We start from the raw sequence: 10,639 nt of genomic DNA, 5'->3' as shown, positions 1-10,639 counted from the left end.
ACGGTTCATTTTGTGCACCAGTAAAACAACATCAAACTTTGGCTTCAATTTGAAAAAAAAAACATAAATAAAAAAATTCGCTAAACAAGTGTTCGGTGAATGCACATATGAAACTGGTGGGGTTCGGTACCTTTGACAAGGTTAAGAACTACTGCTGTAGAACCTGAAAGTCGAAGGGGTGTGGCCACGGGTGTGGTGACCGCCAATGTCTCCGAGGGAAGCCAGGTTTATTTTACGAGGCGAAGGCAGCCGGGCTGAGATTTTTTTTCCCCCTACTCCACGATGTAAGCATCCGACGGTCGGGGGCGGCCGGTGGGAGGAGGCAAGAGAGTCCGCAGCTGCAGGGAAGAACGACGCAAGATATCCGCTCATGTCTACGGTAAGAGCCGACTTATTACCACCATTTTCTCACCGAAACCTGCCAGTTGACATGTGGTAGGGAACCATGTTCGCTTGACCGCTCTGTTCCATAGTAAAGCTTCACCGTCATCTTTGGGGAATGTAAATAAGGAAACACCGGCTGTGTTTGTGTTGCTAAAGGCGGCCACAATACACCGCTTCCCACCAACATCTTTCTTCTTTGACGTCTCCATTATTCAATCAATCAATCCATGTTTACTTATATAGCCCTAAATCACAAATGTCTCATAGGACTGTACAAACCATTACGACTACGACATCCTCGGAAGAACCCACATAAGGGCAAGGAAAACTCACACCCAGTGGGCAGGGAGAATTCACACCCAGTGGGACGCCAGTGACAATGATGACTATGAGAAACCTTGGAGAGGACCTCAGATGTGGGCAACCCCCCCCTCTAGGGGACCGAAAGCAATGGATGTCGAGCGGGTCTATCATGATACTGTGAAAGTTCAATCCATAGTGGCTCCAACACAGCCGCGAGAGTTCAGTTCAAAGCGGATCCAAGACAGCAGCGAGAGTCCCGTCCACAGGAAACCATCCCAAGCGGAGTCTGATCAGCAGCGTAGAGATGTCCCCAACCGATACACAGGCGAGCGGTCCATCCTGGGTCCCGGCTCTGGACAGCCAGTACTTCATCCGTGGTCATCGGACCGGACCCCCTCCACAAGGGAGGGGGGGACATAGGAGAAAAAGAAAAGAAGCGGCAGATCAACTGGTCTAAAAAGGAGGTCTATTTAAAGGCTAGAGTATACAAATGAGTTTTAATGTGAGACTTAAATGTTTCTACTGAGGTGGCATCTCGAACTGTTACCGGGAGGGCATTCCAGAGTACTGGAGCCCGAACGGAAAACGCTCTATAGCTCGCAGACTTTTTTTGGGCCGTAGGAATCACTAATAAGCCGGAGTCTTTTGAACGCAGATTTCTTGCCGGGACATATGGTACAATACAATCGGCAAGATAGGCTGGAGCTATACCGTGTAGTATTTTATACGTAAGTAGTAAAACCTTAAAGTCACATCTTAAGTGCACAGGAAGCCAGTGCAGGTGAGCCAGTACAGGCGTAATGTGATCAAACTTTCTTGTTCTTGTCAAAAGTCTAGCAGCCGCATTTTGTACCAACTGTAATCTTTTAATGCTAGACATGGAGAGACCCGTAAATAATACGTTACAGTAATCGAGGCGAGACGTAACAAACGCATGGATAATGATCCCAGCGTCTTTAGTGGACAAAATGGAGCACATTTTAGCGATATTACTGAGATGAAAGAAGGCCGTTTCAGTAACGCTTTTAATGTGTGGCTCAAAGGAGAAAGTTGGGTCGAAGATAATACCCAGATTTTTTACCGAGTCACCTTGTTTTATTATTTGGTTGTCAGATGTTAAAGTTGTATTATTAAATAGAGGTCGGTGTCTAGCAGGACCGATAATCAGCATTTCCGTTTTTTTGGCGTAAAGTTGCAAAATTGAACAAATTGCAAAAGATTTAGCAACACAGATGTCCAGAATACTGTGTAATTATGCGATTAAAGCAGACGACTTATAGCTGGGATCGGTGCTGGAACAAAATGTCGGCTACAATCCGCGACGTCACGCGCACGCGTCATCATACCGCGACGTTTTCCGCAGGATAATTTGCACGAAATTTCAAATTGCAATTTAGTAAACTAAAAAGGCCGTATTGGCATGTGTTGCAATTTTAATATTTCATCATTGATATATAAACTATCAGACTGCGTGGTCGGTAGTAGTGGGTTTCAGTAGGCCTTTACACACATGTGTTTTCAAGATGTTGTGACATAAGACCAAAGCTATTGAAAATTAAAAACTACAAATATTTCTGAAATATATGCAAAAAAGTTTTTTTCCCAAAATGAGAAATAATAACAAAGCTATTAAAAATTAATAACTGAAATGTTTTCTTAGAAATTTGGCAAACATTTCAAAATAAGATTTACAGTATATTCAATTAGAAGCTATTTATATGTTATGTGTTTTTTGAGATGATATAAAGCTATTGAAAATTAAGAACTAAATATATTTCTGGAAAATCATTATAAAAATAAAAAATTAATCCCAAATAAGACTTATTTTATACTCAACAACACACCATCTATGTATGATGTGTTTTTTAACTCATTCTAACATAATGACAAAGCTGCTGAAAATGTTAAACTACACATATTTCTCAAATATCAGCAAAAAACATTTTTGGGCCTAAAGAGACTTGCATAATGAACAAGATGTGTCTGTCATGTGTTGTTGTTTTTTATGTTGTGACATAATAACAAAGCTACTGAAAATAAAAATATTTCAGAAAAATAAACAAAAAATATTTTTTGGCCTAAAAAGACTCATACAACCAACTAGATGCCATCTTTGTGTCATGTGTTTTTAAGATATTCTGACATAATAAGAAAGCTACTGAAAATGAAAAAAAAAACTACATATATTTATGAAAAATCACCAACAAGTATGTTTTAGGCCTAAACAGATTTGTATAATCAACTCAATGTGTCATGTGTGTTTTATATAGAGGTTTTGACATAATAACAAAGGTATTGAAAATATGGCTGAAAATATTTTGTCAAAATCAGCAAAACATATTTTCCAAAATATCACTTTTAGTATTTTCAACTGTGTTTTTTGAGAAGTCATGACAAAATAACAAAATAATTCAATATTAATGACTGAAAATATATTTTTTTCTAATAAAGAAAATTAAAAAAAAATACTTGTTAAATATTCACTTAAAAAAACATCTGCATGTCATGTTTTTGAGAAAATATAAAGCTATTGAAAATCTTAAAGTAAAAATATTTCTGAAAAACCCTCCAAAAAAAAATATTTTCCCAAATAAGACTTGTTGTTAAAATCAACTAGAAGTCATCTATGTGTCATGTGTTTTAAGATGTTCTGACACAATAACAAAAATACTGAAAATAAAATAAACTACAAATATTTCTGAAATATATGCGAAAAAGTTTTCTTCTCCCAAAATGAGAAATAATAACAAAGCTATTGAAAATTAACAACTGAGATGTTTCCTTAGAAATTGGCAAACAATTCAAAATAAGACTTGCAGTATATTCAATTAGAAGCCATTTATATGTTACGTGTTTTTAAGATTTTAATAAGCTATTGAAAATTAAGAATTAAATATTTCTGGAAAATCATAAAAAAAAATTAAAAATCCCAAATAAGACTTATTTTATACTCAACAAGACGCCATCTATGTATCATGTGTTTTTTTTAAACTAATCCTAACATAATGACAAAGCTGCTGAAAATGTTAAACTACAAATATTTCTGAAAAATCAGCAAAAAACATGTTTTGGCCTAAAAAGACTCATATAATTAACAAGATGTGTCATTTGTGGGGGGTTTTTATGTTGTGACATGATAACCAAGCTACTGAACATAAAAAAAACCTACAAATATTTTTGAAAAATCAGCAAAAAATATGTTTTGGCCTAAAAAGACTCATATAATTAACAAGATGTGTCATTTGTGGGGGGTTTTTATGTTGTGACATGATAACCAAGCTACTGAACATAAAAAAAACCTACAAATATTTTTGAAAAATCAGCAAAAAACATGTTTTGGCCTAAAAATACTCATATAATTAACAAGATGTGTCATGTGTGGGTTTTTTTTAATGTAGTGACATAATGACAAAGCTACTGAACATGAAAAAACTACAAATATTTATGAAAAATCTGCAAAAAATATGTTTTGGTCCCAAAAACACTAGGTGCCATTTTTGTGTCATGTGTTTTAAGATATTCTGACATAATAAGAAAGCTACTGAAAATTTAAAAAAAAAAACTACAAATATTTATGAAAAATCAGCCAAAAATATGCTTTGGGCCTAAAAAGATTTGTATAATCAACTAGATGTGTCATGTGTGTTTTTTAGGTGTTTTGACATAATAACAAAGCTATTGGAAACTGATGGCTAAAGATATTTTGTCAAAATCAGCAAAATATATTTTCCAAAATTTCACTTTGTGTTTTTTGAGATGTCGTGACATAATAACAAAATTAATAAATATTAATTTTTGAATTGTTTTTTCAAAAATCAGCAAAAGAAAAAAAATACTTGTCATATATTCACTTAGAAGACATGCATGTCATGTTTTTTTTAGGAAATATAAAGCTATTGAAAATCTCAAAGTAAAAATATTTCTGAAAAATCCTCAGAAAAATTTTTTTTTCCCAAATAAGACTTATAGTAAAAATCAAGGAGTATTTTGCATCTATGTGTCATGTGTTTTAAGATGTTCTGACATAATAACAAAGCTACTGAAAATTAAAAACAAAAAATATTTATGAAAAACCAGCAAAAAAATAACGTTAGCCCGATAAAGACTCTATTCTATTATCAACTAGATGCCCTCATTGTGTCACGTGTTTTCAAGATATTCTGACATAATAACAAAGCTACTGAAAAAACATATTTTTAAATAGTTCAAAAAATCAGCAACAAAAATGTTTCTGGCCTAAAAGACTCGTATAATTAACTAATCTCTGTACAACCAAAGCGAGAGTTGTGTCCGGGTACTTGGGTGTAGGTCCGATCCATTTCCAGTGGGGGTTGGTCTCCGCCAGGGCTGCGCTCTATCACCTATCCTGTTTGTGATTTTCATGGACAGGATATCTAGGCAGAGTCCTGACCATGGCGGAGAGGGTATACGTCTCGGGGGGCTAAAGGTTGCATCACTGCTGTTTGCAGATGATGTGGTCCTGATGGCACCTTCGGTTCGTGACCTTCAGCTCTCACTGGATTGGTTCGCAGCCGAGTATTCACTGGCTGGAATGAGGATCAGCATTTCCAAATCTGAGGCCATGGTTCTCAGCAGGAAACCAATGGTTTGTACAGTCCGGGTAGAGAACGAGACTCTGTCCCAGAAAGAGGAGTTTAAGTATTTTGGGGTCTTGTTCAAGAGTGAGGGAAAGATCCATCCATCCATCCATCCATCTTCTTCCGATTAGCCGAGGTTGGGTCGCGGAGGCAGCAGCCCAGACTTTCCTCTCCCCAGCCACTTCGTCCAGCTCTTCCCGGGGGATCCCGAGGGGTTCCCAGGCCAGCCGGGAGACATAGTCTTCCCAACATGTCCTGGGTCTTTCCTGTGGCCTCCTACCTGTTGGACATGCCCTAAACACTCCCTCGGGAGGCGTTTGGGTGGGATCCTGACCTGATGCCGGAACCACCTTATCTGGCTCCTCTCAATGTGAAGGAGCAACGGCTTTACTTTGAGCTCCCCCAGGATGGCAGAGCTTCCGACCCTATCTTTAAGGGAGAGCCTTGCATCCCGGCGGCGAGAACTAATTTCAGGCGCTTGTACCCGTGATATTGTCCTTTCGGTCATAACCCAAAGCTCATGACCATAGGTGAGGATGAAAACGTACATCGACCGGTAAATTGAGAGCTTTGCCCTCCGGCTTAGCTCCTTCTTCACCACAACGGATTGATACAGCGTCCGCATTACTGAATACGCCGCATCGATCCGCCTGTCGATCTCATGAGCCACTCTTCCCTCACTCGTGAACAAGACTCCTAGGTACTTGAACTCCTTCACTTGGGGCAAGACCTCCTCCTAACCCGGAGATGGCACTCCATCCTTTTCCGGGCGAGAACCATGGACTCGGACTTGGAGGTGTTAATTCTCATCCCAGTCGCTTCACACTCGGCTGCGAACCAATCCAGTGAGTGCTAAAGATCTTAGCCAGATGAAGCCATCAGGACCACACCACCTGCAAAAAGCAGAGACTGAATCCTGCAGCCACCAAACCGGATCCCCTCAACGCCTTGACTGCGCCGAGAAGAAATCAACTGGCGAATCGGAGCAGCTGGGGCAGTATTGCAGTCTCCCTGCCGCACTGTTGTGATGAAACGAGAGCTGAGGCAGAAGGCAAAGCTCTCGGTCTACCGAGCTATCTAAATTACTGCTCTCACCTATGGAAGTGTGGGTCATGACCAAAAGAATAAGATCGTGGAAATGAGTCTCCTCAGAAAAATGGCTGGCATCTCCCTTAGAGAGAGGGTGAAAAGTTCACTCGGAGAAGAGCCGCTGCTCCTCCGCTTGGAAAGGAGCCAGCTTAGGTGGTTCGGGCATCTCGGGCGGATGCCTCACGAGCGTCTCCCTAGGAGGTCCTCTTTGCTCGTCCCACTGGAAGGAGACCCCGGGGCAGGCCAAGGACCAGATGGGGGGATCGCATCTCCAAATCTGAGGCGACGGTTCTCAGCAGGAAACCGATGGTTTGTACAGTCCAGGCAGAGAACGAGACTCTGTCCCAGGTGGAGGAGTTTAAGTATCTCGGGGTCTTGTTCACGAGCGAGGGAAAGATGGAGAAGGAAATCAGCCGCAGAATTGGAGCAGCTGGGGCAGTATTGCAGTCTCTCTGCCGCACTGTTGTGACGAAACGAGAGCTGAGCCAGAAGGCAAAGCTCTTGGTCTACCAAGCTATCTACATTCCTACTCTCACCTATGGTCATGAAGTGTGGCCGAAAGAATAAGATCGCGGATACAAGCGGCCCAAATGAGTTTCCTCAGAAAGGGTGACTGGCATCTCCCTTAGAGAGAGGGTGAGAAGTTCACTCGGACTAGAGCCGCTGCTCCTCCGCTTGGAAAGGAGCCATCTTAGGTGGTTCGGGCAACTCGTGCGGATGCCTCACAATTGTCTCCTTAGGGAGGTCCTCGTTGCTCGTCCCACTGGGAGGAGACCCCAGGGCAGGCCAAGGACCAGATGGGTGCATTGCATCTCCAAATCTGAGACAACAGTTCTCAGCAGGAAACCCATGGTTTGTACACTCCAGGTAGAGAACGAGACTCTGTCCCAGGTGGAGGAGTTTAAGTATCTCAGGGTCTTGTTCACGAGTGAGGGAAAGATGGAGAACGAAATCAGCCTGAGAATCGGAGCAGCTGGGGCAGTATTGCAGTCTCTCTGCCGCACTGTCGTGACGAAACGAGAGCTGAGCCAGAAGGCAAAGCTCTCGGTCTACCGAGCTATCTACATTCATACTCTCGCCTATGGTCATGAAGTGTGGCCGAAAGAAAAAGATTGCGGATACCAGCGGCTGAAATGAGTTTCCTCAGAAGGGTGGCTAGCATCTCCCTTAGAGAGAGGGTGAGAAGTTCACTCGGACTAAAGTGGCTGCTCCTCCGCTTGGAAAGGAGCCAGCTTAGGTGGTTTGGGCATCTCGTGCGGATGCCTCACAATTGTCTCCTTAGGGAGGTCCTCGTTGCTCGTCCCACTGGAAGGAGACCCCGGGGCAGGCCAAGGACCAGATGGGGGGGATTGCATCTCCAAATCTGAGGCGACGGTTCTCAGCAGGGAACCGATGGTTTTTACAGTCCAGGTAGAGAACGAGACTCTGTCCCAGGTGGAGGAGTTTAAGTATCTCAGGGTCTTGTTCACGAGTGAGGGAAAGATGGAGAAGGAAATCAGCCGCAGAATCGGAGCAGCTGGGGCAGTATTGCAGTCTCTCTGCCGCACTGTTGTGACGAAACGAGAGCTGAGCCAGAAGGCAAAGCTCTTGGTCTACCAAGCTATCTACATTCCTACTCTCACCTATGGTCATGAAGTGTGGCCGAAAGAATAAGATCGCGGATATAAGCGGCCGAAATGAGTTTCCTCAGAAAGGGTGACTGGCATCTCCCTTAGAGAGAGGGTGAGAAGTTCACTCGGACTAGAGCCGCTGCTCCTCCGCTTGGAAAGGAGCCATCTTAGGTGGTTCGGGCAACTCGTGCGGATGCCTCACGATTGTCTCCTTAGGGAGGTCCTCGTTGCTCGTCCCACTGGGAGGAGACCCCAGGGCAGGCCAAGGACCAGATGGGTGCATTGCATCTCCAAATCTGAGACAACAGTTCTCAGCAGGAAACCCATGGTTTGTACACTCCAGGTAGAGAACGAGACTCTGTCCCAGGTGAAGGAGTTTAAGTATCTCGGGGTCTTGTTCACGAGTGAGGGAAAGATGGAGAAGGAAATCAGCCTGAGAATCGGAGAAGCTGGGGCAGTATTGCAGTCTCTCTGCCGCACTGTCGTGACGAAACGAGAGCTGAGCCAGAAGGCAAAGCTCTCGGTCTACCAAGCTATCTACATTCATACTCTCGCCTATGGTCATGAAGTGTGGCCGAAAGAAAAAGATTGCGGATACCAGCGGCTGAAATGAGTTTCCTCAGAAGGGTGGCTAGCATCTCCCTTAGAGAGAGGGTGAGAAGTTCACTCGGACTAAAGCGGCAGCTCCTCCGCTTGGAAAGGAGCCAGCTTAGGTGGTTTGGGCATCTCGTGCGGATGCTTCACGATTGTCTCCTTAGGGAGGTCCTCGTTTCTCGTCCCAACGGGAGGAGACCCCGGGGCAGGCCAAGGACCAGATGGGTGCATTGCATCTCCAAATCTGAGACAACAGTTCTCAGCAGGAAACCCATGGTTTGTACAGTCCAGGTAGCGAACGAGACTCTGTCCCAGGTGGAGGAGTTTAAGTATCTCGGGGTCTTGTTCACGAGCGAGGGAAAGATGGAGAAGGAAATCAGCCTGAGAATCGGAGAAGCTGGGGCAGTATTGCAGTCTCTCTGCCGCACTGTCGTGACGAAACGAGAGCTGAGCCAGAAGGCAAAGCTCTCGGTCTGCCGAGCTATCTACATTCTTACTCTCGCCTATGGTCATGAAGTGTGGCCGAAAGAAAAAGATCGCGGATACCAGCGGCTGAAATGAGTTTCCTCAGAAGGGTGGCTAGCATCTCCCTTAGAGAGAGGGTGAGAAGTTCACTCGGACTAAAGCGGCAGCTCCTCCGCTTGGAAAGGAGCCAGCTTAGGTGGTTTGGGCATCTCGTGCGGATGCTTCACGATTGTCTCCTTAGGGAGGTTCCTCGTTTCTCGTCCCAACGGGAGGAGACCCCGGGGCAGGCCAAGGACCAGATGGGTGCATTGCATCTCCAAATCTGAGACAACAGTTCTCAGCAGGAAACCCATGGTTTGTACAGTCCAGGTAGCGAACGAGACTCTGTCCCAGGTGGAGGAGTTTAAGTATCTCGGGGTCTTGTTCACGAGCGAGGGAAAGATGGAGAAGGAAATCAGCCGGAGAATCGAAGAAGCTGGGGCAGTATTGCAGTCTCTCTGCCGCACTGTCATGACGAAACGAGAGCTGAGCCAGAAGGCAAAGCTCTCGGTCTACCGAGCTATCTACATTCATACTCTCGCCTATGGTCATGAAGTGTGGCCGAAAGAATAAGATCGCGGATACCAGCGGCCGAAATGAGTTTCCTCAGCAGGGTGGCTGGCATCTCCCTTAGAGAGAGGGTAAGAAGTTCACTCGGACTAGAGCCGCTGCTCCTCCGCTTGGAAAGGAGCCAGCTTAGGTGGTTCGGGCATCTCGTGCGGATGCCTCACAAGCGTCTCCCTAGGAGGTCCTCTTTGCTCGTCCCACTGGAAGGAGACCCCGGGGCAGGCCAAGGACCAGATGGGTGGATTGCATTATTAAACATTGATGACTATCTGTGTTGGCCCTGTGATGAGGAGGCGACTTGTCCAGGGTGTACCCTTCCTTCCGCCTGAATGCAGTTGGGATAGGCTCCGGCACCCCCCGCGACCCCGAAAGGGACAAGTGGTAGAAAATGGATGGATGGAAGGACTGAAAATATATTTTTTTAAATCAGCAAAAAAAAAAAATCTAAAAAATACTTGTTGTATATTCACTTTGAAGACATCTGCATGTCATGTTTTTTGAGAAAATATAATCCATCTATCCATTTTTGTACCGCTTATTCCCTTTGGGGTCGCGGGGGGCGCTGGTGCCTATCTCAGCTGCAATCGGGCGGAAGGGGGTGTACACCCTGGACAAGTCGCCACCTCATCGCAGGGCCAAGACTGACAACATTCACACTCACATTCACACACTATAAAGCGATTGAAAATGAAAAACTACAAATATTATAGAAAAATGTTTTTCCTCCCAAATTAGACTTGTAGTATATTCAACTAGGTGTCATCTATGGGTTTTTTTTTTTATATGTTGTGACATAACAACAAAGTTATTCAACATTGATGACTGAAAATATTTTTTTTGAATCAGCAAAAAAAATTATCAAAAAAATACTTGTTGTATATTCACTTAAAAGACATTTACATGTCAGTTTTTTTTTTGAGAAAATATAAAGCGATTTAAAATTAAAAACTACAAAAATTATAGAAAAATGTTTTTCCCCCAAAATTAGAC

Source organism: Nerophis ophidion, linkage group LG27 (genome assembly GCF_033978795.1).
Source record: "Nerophis ophidion isolate RoL-2023_Sa linkage group LG27, RoL_Noph_v1.0, whole genome shotgun sequence".
Taxonomy (NCBI): Eukaryota; Metazoa; Chordata; class Actinopteri; order Syngnathiformes; family Syngnathidae; genus Nerophis; species Nerophis ophidion.
Note: the sequence above shows the minus strand (reverse complement) of the source record.